Source organism: Urocitellus parryii, chromosome 8 (genome assembly GCF_045843805.1).
Source record: "Urocitellus parryii isolate mUroPar1 chromosome 8, mUroPar1.hap1, whole genome shotgun sequence".
Classification (NCBI taxonomy): Eukaryota; Metazoa; Chordata; class Mammalia; order Rodentia; family Sciuridae; genus Urocitellus; species Urocitellus parryii.
This window is the reverse complement of record NC_135538.1, coordinates 64,368,870-64,382,220: the sequence shown is the minus strand read 5'-3', so window position 1 is coordinate 64,382,220 and position 13,351 is coordinate 64,368,870.

Here is a 13,351-nt window from a genome sequence, read left to right as displayed (position 1 = left end):
ATATCATTCAGCAAGTTCATCAAGACTACTCTGGGGAGAGAGGCACCAGCACCATTAAGAAATTCCATGATGCCCTTTGGAGGCTAAGGCTTCCATGGGAAAGGTGGCCATAGAGCTGGGTTTATTAATATTTATAGAGATGAAAGAAAATAAGAGATGAAAGTTCAGGTGGAAGTGCTTAGCTACCAGAAGCCAGAAGGCCACATTATCCTAATAATTGCCAAGAAAGGTGACCCAGAGGCTTTCATGGCCAAGGAGTGGTTAATAGACTTTGCCTTCTCTACAGAAAAATCAGACATGCAGCCAACAATGGCACTGCCTAAGGTACAACCAGACAAAAAGGTAGCAGGAAACTAAGGGAGTCACCTTGAGAGAAAGTCACAAACCCACTCACATCCTCCAATATGATCCAGTTTTCAGATCCAGAACACATAAACTCAAGAGATGGATTAGATTAGTCAGTTTGACATTAGAGACTCTGAGATATAGGCAAGATACACATCTTGCCAAGATTACAAGGAACAAATTACATGCTTTTAAAATTTATAACAGAATGTAATATGTGAAGAAACTCAATATGAAGAAATTAGTAAACTAGGTAAATACAAAAATGTGCAAAATACAAGTGGTTAATAAGTACATGAAAAACTATTAAATAAATGTACATTAGCTCTATCATACTAAATTGATTAATAGGTATTTAAAACAAATATATACTAAATAGAAAATTCAGGGGTATATAAACTGGTACTATATTCTGGAGGTTATTTTCACTATATTTGTAAAACACCTAAAATTGAGGTATTCCTAAACCTATAAACTACACACTTGGGGATTTATTATTCAAAAATCCTCAGACATGTGTATAAGGGTTTATGTTATTGTTTTTAAAAAGGATTGGTAAAAAACATGATACTATTAGAAAATAATAAAAAGTAATTTAAATCATATTAAATTAATGACATGAAAATTTTCACAAAACATTATTAGGTATGAAGTGGTGGATTAAAAATAATGTTTTATATTGGTGTGCTATAGTTTTATTCCAAAAATAAGTAAAAAATTAATAGGATTTATAAAATTGTAGGAGTGAGGAAGAAAGGGTACTAGATGTGCAAGATAAATTATAGCAGTACTCTTGATTTCCAATGAATATACTGAAACCCAAGAAAGATATGTCAAAGTAGAATTAAAATAGACTGTAGAGAGTAATCTTGCATGGGAAAACGTGTTTATGTGTGTGTGTGTGTGTGTGTGTGCACGCATGCATGTATGTGTGTTAAAGAATCATAAAGTCTACACCAACATGTTACTGGTACTTATATTTGCTTAGTGTGATTATGCACAAATGATTATTTCATCTACAATTATACCATGGTTTATTTGCTTCACTTTATTACACGTTGTAGGCATTGTATCTTTTCAAATTGAAGGCTTCTGGCAGCCCTGCTTCAAGACAATCTATCAGTGCCAGTTCTCCATCAGCATGTGCTCACTTTCTGTCTCCTGTGTTATATTTCAGTGATTCTTGCAGCATTTAAAAGCTTTTTCATTATGAATATATCTCTTGTAGTGATCTGTAATCATGATCTTCAATGTTACAATTATCATGGGGTTTTTTTTGATGCCACAAACCACACCCTAATAAGATGACTCAGGACATCAATAAATGTATGTATTCTGTGCTCACTCCATTCACTGGCCATGCCCTGGCTCTCTTTCTCCCTATTTCCTGAGACACAACAATATTGAAATAAGGCCAATTGATAACCCTACAACAGCCTCTAAGTGTTCAAGTGAAATAAAGAGTAGCATATCTCTTACTTTAAATCAAAAGCTAGAAATGATCAAGTTTAGTGAAGAAGTACATAGAAAGCAGAAACAGGCAGACAGCTAAGTCCCTTGCACTAAACAGTCAAGTTGTGAATGCAGATGAAAAGTTTCTGAAGGAAATTAAAAATGTTTCTCCAGTTAACACACAAAAGATAAGAAAATAAAGCACGCTTATTGCTGATGTGGAGAAAGTTTTAGTGAGTTCCTGTACAGAAGATTAAACCATTCACAATATTCCTTTAAGCTAAAGTCTAATCCAGAGCAAGGTTCTAACTCACTTCAATTCTATGAAGGCTGATAGAGGTGGAATCTACAGGAGAAGAGACTGAAGCTAGTGGGGTTGGTTCATGAGGTTTAAAGAAAGAAGCAATTTTCTTTCTTTGAAAGTGCATTAAAGGGCAAGGTGAAGCAGCAAGTGCTATGTAGAAGCTATAGCAGGTTATCCAGAAAATCTAACTAAAATGATTGATGAAGTGGCCACACTAAATAGCAGATGTTCAATGTAGGTGAAACACCTTCTTCCTTATACTGTGCAAAGAGGACATCTAGGACTTTCATGACTAGAAAGGAAAACTCAATGCCTGACTTCAAAGCTTCAAAGGACAGTATGACTCTCTCATCAAGGACTAATGTAGCTGGTGACTTGAAGCCAATGCTTATGTACCATTCTAAACATCCTAAGATCTTTAAGAATTATACTAAATCTATTCTGCTTGTGCTCTCTGAGACAAAAAAAGATTGTATGATAGCACATCTGTTTCCAACATGGTTTATTGGATATTTTAAACCCACTACTAAAAACTACTGGTCAAACAAAAAAGATTCCTTTCAAAATATTACTGCTCAGTGACATTGTGCCTGAGCTCTGATGAAGATGTAAAATGAGAGTAATATTTTTTATGCCTATTAACACAATTCTGAAGTCCATAGATCAAGAAGCAAATCAGGGTTGGGGATATAACTCATTTGGTAGAGTGCTTGCCATGAACAAGGCCCTGGGTTCAATGCCCAGTATCACCAAAAAATAAATAAATAAATAAATAAAAAAGAAGAAGCAAATCAACTTTCAAGTTTTATTATTTAAAAAATACATTTCATAAGGCTATAGTTGCCATCCACTATGATTACTCTGTTGGATCAGGAAAAAGTAAATCAAAACCCTCTGAAAAGGACTCATGATTCAAAAAGTCATTAACAACATTTGTAATTCATGGGAGGAGGTCAAAATGTCAACATCAACAAGAGTTTGGAAGAAGTTATTTGAACCATGATGGATGATTTTGAGGAGTTTCAAATTTCAATGGAGGAAGTTATTTCAGCTGTAGTGGAAATAGCAAGAGAACTAAAGTTAGAAGTAGAGCCTGAAAATATGACTGAATTTCTGGCATCTTATGATAATTTTTTAATGGATGAAGAACTACTTCTTACAGAAGAGCAAAGAGAGTAGTTTCTTGAGATGGAATCTACTCCTGGTGAAAATGCTATGAACATTGCTGAAATGACACAAAGGATTTAGAATAATACCTTAAATTAATTTATAAATCAGTGGTATGGTTTGAGAGATTGTGCAAATGTGAAAGAACTTCTATTGTCTGCAAAGTGCTGTCAAACAGCAAGGTATGCTACAAAGAAGTCTTTTCTGTAAGGAAGAGTAAATCAATATGGGAAACTTGATTGTTGTTTAATTTTAAGAAACTGCTAGAGCTACCTCATACTTCAGCAACTGCCATACTGATCAGTCAGCAGCCATCAACATAAAAGCAAGATCTTCACCAGCAGAAAGATTAAGGCTCAATGAAGGCTCAGATGATTCTTAGTGTTTGGGGGCAATAAAGTATTTTTAAATTAAGGAATGTTGGTATTTATATTATTTTTTAGACATAATGCTGTTTCACACTTACTAGACTACAGTATAGTGTAAACATAAATTTTATATACCCTGGGGAAATAAAAAAAAAACCACTTGTGACTCACTTTATTATGATATTCACGCTACTGCAGTGGTTTAGAACAAACCCATAAAATCTCCAAGATGTGTTTATTTTAAAATTTTCTCTATTTTCATTGTGTTTACAATAAACTTGTGTAAACAGCAACAAAAATAATTCTTCCTGTTCTAAAATCTCAAGATCTGCCTGCATGTACCTGATGGTTTCCAGGCAGGCATTAATTAGCAGTTACACAAATTCCTTAAGCTCAAAATTAACTTGGTCATGATGCAACTCAGTTTTTTTAAGATCTCAAACAATAATCCCATTGCATAAGTGGGGTACTAGCAAGTAAGGTACTGAAGCCACATGAGAAAAACTGATTATTGTAATCAATGAAACAGAATTCTTGTCACATATTTAGCCACAGGCATAACTGTTATTTTGCTGTTCGATAAATAAATCTATGTTTATATTGGGTCACAGAGGTACTATAATTGGCATTTTCTTTAGGCCCAAACTAAATTTTGAACTTTCTGTCCTCATGTTATATCTGTTGATAGCATGGATTTTGTGTTTTCCTAATGGCACTTACTATTTACTTCTTTTCACCATCATCATTAGTATAACCACACTCACACTGATGCTAATACATAGGAAACCCAGAGTCTGGAGTTCCTGCACCACTGATTCCTGCCCCATGCCCTGAGATGATATTATTTGTGTTCATTTCTTATCAGTGAAGGCCCATCAGCACAATATGATAGGTCTTTGAGCACTTTGCTGATACCTGTGCCACACCTATTGACCTGGGAGCACAAGGCCACAGAGGACTTTAAGGCCTTAGGAACTTTGGAGAATGAGGTCATAGCTTACCTGCTGCAAGATCTCAGTCTAGTTAAGTACAGGCAGGTGGAGGCTGGAAAGAAATAGAATGGGGAATGGTTCTGCCTCTCTGGCACTTGAGAATCCAAGAACTGAGAGATCAGAAAAGAAAGACTTTCATTAAGGAACATGAAAGACAGAAGCTAGCCCAGGGACCTTACTTCTAATTCAGACTCTTTAGCATTCTAATAGACTATTGCTGTTTTATCCCTAGGGTCAGTCTTAAACCAAATTTAATTCAGGAATGAAGTGGACATTTGCCAAAAAAATATTTCTAACCATTCATGCCTAAAATTATTTTAGCACACACAAAAAACCCTTGATTCCCCAGTGAAAGAAACACAATAAAAATACTAAAACCAATGAAAATTAACCCAAAGAATAAGTGGAAATTGTATACAGATTAATAGAATTCTAGGTCTGGACCTTAGAGATCAATTATGGCAAGACCTTCATTATCTGATGAGACCATTGAAACCCAGAGAAGCTGTATTATAGAGGGTATAAGTATATTGCATAATAATTCACTGGATCCCAAAACACTGAAACCAGAAGTCAGTTTAAAAATTTTAAAGTGAATGTCTAAAGACAAAGATAATGAATGCAAAAATTGTGTATTAATATAATTGAACATGTAACCCTGCAAATGACCTAGAAAAATAAAGTTTTAGACAAACAAAATGATAATTGTCAAGTAGATTGTTGGGGAAGTTTGGTGCTATTTGTGATGTATATATGACATGGTCAACAGACCTCTGGACAAGGGTTAAAAGATATAGGTTCTTTTCCTGTGTAACCAACCTTCTGTATATGCCAGGCAAGATATTAGACCTCAGGGGGTCCTCCAATTCCTGGGGCATAGAGAACTGGAAACATTGTATCTAGTTCCCAAAATTCCACACAACAGTGGAAATCACAGTTTGTGCAAATCTCTGGAAGGTTCTGTCTACAAATATTAGCTTGTCTATGCATTTGGTCTTAGCCACCTAAGCCTCTTTGATGATTCACACCTAAACAAAAGAATCTTAGATCATTTTAAACATTATTACTTTTACCAAAATTGCCTTGTAGTTAATATAGCAGATCCTAAAATGTGGCCTACTGTAAGTCTTTGATACCAACTTAATATATGCAATGGAGTGATAAAATTATAATGAAAATTATCTCATAACACTGAGACAACAATAAAAATACAATAACTACTCATCCCTATGAACAGTGACCTTATAAATTACAGAACTGATTTTGTAAATTTTATGAAATTTTTCATAACCAAAGATTAAAAAAGGAGATTAAAAAAATTCCTTCTCCAATTACAACTAATAATATTGGTTTCTTATCAACTCAGACTTCAAACAAGATTCTCTTTACTGGTTCTTCAAGTACTTAATAAATTTAAGTGTTACTTTTAAAATAAATCACAACTTCTTCCTCAGCCTCTGTGTCAGATAAGAACATGCAATAAAGTTTTGAATTACTCAAAAGTGGATTTCAGAGAGTTGACCTTGCCTGATGTCCCACCCTCACTTCTTCTCTGGCTTTGGACTCACAATAGTGGCTATTATAGGGCATGTTCAATCACTACCTCCTGTTCCAGAAGCAGGAGTGCTCAGAATCTGCCCTCTGGCCCACAGGTTTAGTTTAGGCCTGAAAGAAAAGATTTTTTTCTATGAATATTAGCGGGGGAAACGTCTAATTTTATACCATTCCTTCAAAGACTGAGTATTATTCATTAAAAAACTCAACCATCTGGAAAAAATAATAATTGAAGAAGTGCTGAAAGGATTTTTTTAAAAAAGCAAATCATTCCAAGTTTAAAGAAAGGAAGTAAATGGGATTCTCTCTTTCTTGTTAATTTATCCAGCAACATTAGTATCTCAAGAACATTCTTTTCCATCAAGCATCTGACCTCCCCAAAGGCTGCTTGCATTCCCAGACATTTATCAAGAAATAGCTCCAATCTTTCAGCTTCCTTCACTTACAGTTTCAGGGCAAGATCCTGCCATCAATTTTCACATATCATTCTGATTGACTCTGCTGGGAGTTTTGCACACAACTCAATAGTTCAGAATGATCCCCAGCCTCCCAGTCTGCACCCTTGCCATAGAGGTATTTTATAGCTTTAAATTCCCAACTATTTTATCTCCTAAATCATCTACTCAGATCATCAGAGATTTCTCCCTAGCTCCTCTGACATCGGAAAACAAAAATTTCAAAACTCAGGTAAGACATTTTTAGTTATAATCATAATTAATTGGTTGATTGATGAATTGATTTTTCAATGCTGACGATCAAATTTAGGGCCTCACGCATGCTTGGCAAGTGCTCTACCACTGAGCTATTTCCCCAGCCTGGCTCTGGTTTTTTGTCTTTTGCTTTTTGTTTTTAAAACAGCATCTCTCAAAGTTGCTCAGGCTGGCTTTGAACTTGCAATTCTCCTGCCAAGTAGTTAAGATTTCAGGCATGTGCCACCACACCTGGCTTAATTTGATATTTCTTTAACACACAGCCATTATGGCCTCAGTTGGCTATATAGTTAAAAAAAATATAAAGTCACTAGCATTGACTTTCCAAAAGACAGATTATAGTAAACTTAGAAATAGCTCATAGTTCATAGCAAGACCACAATCAGAGATGTCATAATGACTTTGGAATACTTCAAGTACACCTAATTATATTCAATTTGAGTAGATATTTAATCATATACCCACTCACATAAATGCTAACAGAACATTCTTTGAACAGTACTCACGCTTTTATTTTCCTACATACTCTTCACTTTTCATATTACTTGATAAGAAAATCTAGAAACTTGGCTTCTAGTGGAGGTAGGAATGGAAGCAAGGAGTGAAAGGGACAAAGACAGGCTGGATGTGGGATACCAAACAATTAAGAGAATGTGCTATACCCAAAAATGAACCCAGAAATCCAATCAGAGCAGCAGCTCCAATGTGGAACAGGTATTCAAGACAAGAGAGTACCCAAGAGTCAGAAGCCAAGACATGACCATGAATTAAAGCAAGCATCCAGGTATAAGAGAAAATATAGAATTTCTGTATAAGACAAGACAAATAGTTAAGAAATGAGTGATAAAAAAAAATTAAAAACAAGCCATAGAAAATCTGCAGATGAGTCAACGGCAAGTTCCGATAAGAAAGAAAATAACTGCATGTGTGCCAGCTTAGCAAATTACATGAATAAAATCATACCTGGCACAGATAGGAACTCAAGTAGCAGTGTCACAAAAACAGTCTGATAAATTGAAATATAATAGTATATTATAATGAAATCACCACACAAATGAACACCCTTATTTCCAATGAACACAATGAAAATTTCCAGTTAAATAATACTGGGCATATCATATTGGATTTCCACTCCTAGCTATCTACACCAAGGAAATCTTAAAATGTATATCCATTGAAAGATTTATACATGACTTTTCATAACAACGTTATTCATAATAGCTAGAAACTGGAAATAATGTCCTGATGGTAAATGGATGAACCAAATGTGACAAATCTATACAATGAAATACTATTCAGCAATAAAATGCAGCAAACCATGGAGAAAATTAAAAACAGAGATGCATCTCAGAAACATTATGCTAAGTGAAAGAAGCTATATATGAAAGCCTCATATTGTATGATTCCATGTACAGGACATTTCAGAAAAGGCAAAACCTACAGAACTCATCAGTGGTGACCTGAGGCTGGACAAAGGAGCAGAGATTGACAATAAATGAGTGTCACAGGGCTTTCGGATTGTGGTGAGAGTTGTACAACTGTATTCATTAACTAATAAGTATTGAACTGTATATTATGTTTGTAATGAGTGAATTTTGTATATAAACTATAGCTCAATAAAACCATCACCATCATCTCTCTTATAAAAATGTAATGCAGCTTCCACATCGTTGATCTCTCACTCTCTCTTTCCTGGGTATGTGCCTTTGGATCCAAATATCATGTTGTGAAAAAGCCCAGAACTAATGATGAGATTGCACATAGATGTTCCAACCAAAGCACCTGCTATATACTCAGCTGACAGCCAGCATCAACTGCCTGACACTTGAATGAGCAGGCTCCTGATGATTCCAACCCCAGCTGAGGATTCAAGTATCATGGAGAAGAAACAAGAAATCCCTGCTGTGCTCTGTCCAAATTTCTGACCCACAGAAACCACGAGAGAGAATATGTGATTACTGTTGATTTAAGCTACAAAGATTGAAGTAATTTGTATCACCAGTAGGTAACTAACACTGACACTAATGAAATCACCACACAAATGAACGTAAAGTGAACGACTCTGACAATTTATGATGAAAAGGTACCTGGAGGAGTGAGAGTATATACAATTGGGAAATAAAATTATTTCTCACAATAACTTCTCAAAAATTTGGGGAGTCAGGAAAGGCTTACAGCTATTATATGCTGAATGAGCAGGCACTAAATATAGTCGGTGAGTAAATGTAAAAGACTTTGTCAGAAAGTATGGGATGGTAAGCATGAGAAATGTCTTATTATACAAACCCCTCAGGTGCATAGCCCTACTCTGTCAAAAAAAGCTCTGTGACTTTGGAGAGGTAACCTCTCTAAACTGTTTCCTTGTATGTAAAATGGATGTTTGGGAGGATTAAATGAAATAGCACATGTTAAACACTTAGCATAGGGCCTGCTTCAATTAATATTGGCTACAATTTTTATTATCATAAAATGCTTTGATCTCACCAATATTATGATCCCAAATATTCTCTATTAATAAGATTGCAAGTTGAGTATAGGTTTTAGAGACCTAGAGATTGAAATATAATAGTCTTTGAAGTCCATCTTGTGCACAAAGTATTTGAGAAGTTTAAGCATCTTTTCTTGGATTTTCTGATTTCTGGGTTCCCTAAATAATTACTGCAAGTCATCTGTAGAAAATAATCAGAATCAAGAGTCATAGTCCCTAAACAGTTAAATCATGAGGTTTCTGTTTATTTATTAAATGTAATTCATGAAATTTGATGGTGTTATTTCAGGTGACTCCTTCATTCCTAGGGAGGTGATTTTGCCATGTCATTTTTGTATGACTATTTATCAGATGATAGCTCTTTCTACATGATATTTGCAATTTTAGAAAGCAAGTCAGGAGGTGAAAGGAATCTAAATTGCAGGGAAAGAAGAGGAAGGTTTTTCCATTAAAGTTATTGCATGTCTGTGGTCCAAGAAGCTGATCAGCAAGCCTGTAGAGTAATAAGCAGCTGCAAGTAACCAGAGCCTGCTGCTGATAGCCAGAAAGGACACAATGAATCAGATTCATCTGATACTGTCATCCTCTGTTGTACTTCACTAAATGACTTGAGACTTGAACAAAAAAGAAGGTTGACCCCCAGTAAAGAACAAGCATACATTTGGAGCTTTACATTTTCACTGCTACTTCAAGGACATTGGCAAAGAATTGCCATCTGAGGACATATATCTAAAAAGAACATCTTTTTAAGATATAACGTGGAGGCTTATCTGTGTCGAGCCTGTCTTTCTGTCTCTAGTGCCTTGCTTGATTCCTGGATCATAAGAGGCATTTGATTAATGTGTACTAAACTGAATTTAAGTTCCAGGTCAGAAAGTAGATTCAAAACTCTCTAAAGAATGGTCTGTAGAGATTTGAGCACAAGGAAGTTTCTCCTCTAACCCCCCAAAAGCCACACTTTACTTACTATTCTGATTTTCTCATTCTAATCGGGCCTTTTCCCTGGTTAGTATTATACAGTATAGCATAATCTAAAAAGCAAAATCTCTAGAGTAAGATTGGCTAAGATCAGATCCCAGTTCTGACACTTGCTAACTGTGTTGCCTTGGGCAAAGTCCCTGTGTCTCTGTACTTCATCTGCAAAATAGAGAACAGTGGTGCCTACCTATTAGGGTTATTGGGAGAAATAAATCCTCAACTTAATGTAAATTAAGAAGACTGAAGCTGGAATATAATACAAAGTCAGTTGTAATCGTAGATATGGTCCCAGGAATGCAAACTAGGGTCATGTTCCTTTGCTAGACTGTTAGGGAGCCACACAGACCACTGCAGCAGAGAATCTTTTCTGTACCCACACATTCTGAGAAGAACAATTGGAGAGTGTGTTCCTTCCTTCACAACTTAGAGAGTGGTATATGGAGAATCACACTCATGGTCCTTGGTAAATCCTGTTGCGTACAAAAACAGTCCTATTTTGTGGGCATACAGTTATTTTCCTACCAATTTAATTTCTAGTAATAACAAATATGTCCTGAAAATTCAATGAATCTTTGATTTTCCTCAGCAAATTAGGAAAACTTCCCTCAAATTCCCACTGGTCATACTCAACCACACTCAGGAACACCTCATTTTATATATTTTAAAACAGGTGTTCTAAAGGCTTGAAATGCTGCCATCTAGAGACTATTATTTCATAAAAATAACCACGACAGTGATCCTGAAAGTCTGCTAAAACAGGACTTGGGTATGCATTCTAAATATCACTTTAAAATTCTGTCATATAAATGATTTACCTTTTGTTTAAAACAAATTCAATCAAGGGAAAAGTGAAAGTGATTCAGAGTAGAAATAAATAGTATCCCTCATAATTAATATTTCTAAATGTGCTACTTTTGTTTTTCATGTGGAATAATCTCTCACTCAGAACAGAATGGGAATTTAGGGAGTTAAGAATTTCTTGCCTTCTGGCCCACCACCCAGGTCCTGGGTGGTTAGGTCCCACCTGCTCAGCCCTGGTAAACATATACTTCTTCAGAAGAACAGAGGCCAGATGGTGTGTGGACAGGATATTTTCCGGAGCCTAATCTACATATTCTGTATCTGCACCTGAGTTTCTTCCCATGCACACACCTTTGAGAAAACCACTTTTCATGTTCAGGGAGTAAAATAACATGGTGAAGCCTGGGGCACAATAAATAGCTAGTTAAGTTCTTTGGCCACAATTTGAAATTTCATGTGAATTTGAAGAAAAATGTTATTTCCATCACATTAGAAAGAATGTTTTGTTAACACTACCCATTAGGCAAAATGAAGAAAAATTCAACCATAAAAAACTCCACGTTTTTTATTACTATGTGACCAGTGCATTCTTTCCAGAATTCAAGTCTTTCTTACTGATATGAGGCTTTCAAAAATTATTACTAATTTTATTTTTGCTTAGCAATCTTCGTTTTTTAATGCTTTTGCCCTATAGCCCCTCCTTTTACTCTATTCCAATTTATATTCCTCTATTGATTCCAGGTGAAAAAACATTTCACAACCACCTACATTTGTCCAGTCTTCAGTGAGAATGGAATAAAATACTCTGGCCATTTACAAGATATTTTAGGTCATTTGTTAGAAAATACCACATTCAGGAAAACATTAAAATGATTCTACTCCCAAACAATGTTCTAGCTACAGTCCAACAAGCACTTGGAAGCCTACAGGGATATGAGGAATAAAAATCAGCATGCATTTCATTACATACTGAGCCAAATGGCAGCCTAATTTCCGAATTATCCTCAAGAAGTGACATGAACTCTATAACCCACCTATTTAGTGGCTGGACTCTCATATAGTACATAATGCATTTTGAGATGAGATTATAAACTTGGATCTCAATGTTCATAACAAGATAAGATTTAGCTAAATGTTTCTAAATGCATCCATAATACAATTATAGATTTGAGTTAAGAACAGGCATCATAATAATGTAATATCATAGCAAATTTATTCTGGCAGGTTAGATAAAGGGTAAGAAAGATGTCAGTTATGAAGTGATGTCCTCTTTTTTTTTCTCCTTAGAATATTACAGTTTTTCTCTGCTATAGCCAAACTTGAAACTATTCCATTCTTATAAAGAGAATACAAATCAAGTTCTAGTTTCTCACAAACTCTATACTGAGTCAAATATTTGAAGCTGTTTTTTAATATCTATTGTGAGTAAATGCTTTTGAATGCCTTTTGTTAATCTCCATTCAAACAGGTAAACAAAACATGAGACTAAAGAATTCAGAAGCTTTATAAGATTGCAGAAGGGCAAGGGGCAGTGAGGAGCAGCACAGCAAACCATCTCTCTCTCTCTCTCTCTCTCTCTCTCTCTCTCTCTCTCTCTCTCTCTCACTCACACACACACACACACACACACACACACACACACACTGTAAGTAAAAAAAATAATGAAAAACATGGAGTCATGCGAAAGTCAGATATCTCTAAACATTCAAAGATCCAGACAAACATCAACATGTGACAGGCTGGAGTTGTAGCTCAGTGGTAAAGCGCTTGCCTCACCTGCATAAGGCCCTGAGTTCAATCCTCAGCACCACATAAAAATAAATAAACAAAAAGATATTGTGTCCATCTGCAACTTAAAAAATAGTTTTTTTTAAGTGCCAATATGTGAATAATTGCATATACCTCATACTTTATATATATATATATATATATATATATATATATATGGGAAATTTTCATTTCATGGAAGTTAAAAATTGATTTATATAAAATTTCAGAAAAATAGAGGGTAGAAGATAAAATAGAACCTACTCCATCTCTGAAGGGCAACCTACTCTGCACTCCTTAAAGATGAGTTCAGAATAGTTATCCCAAAATTTGTTCATGGTGGAAATGGCCTGGCCAAGGATTTGTCCAGATTCTAAAATGTGATGTATTTTTTACAAGGTGACTTTCTCTTGTTGCTTTTAGTG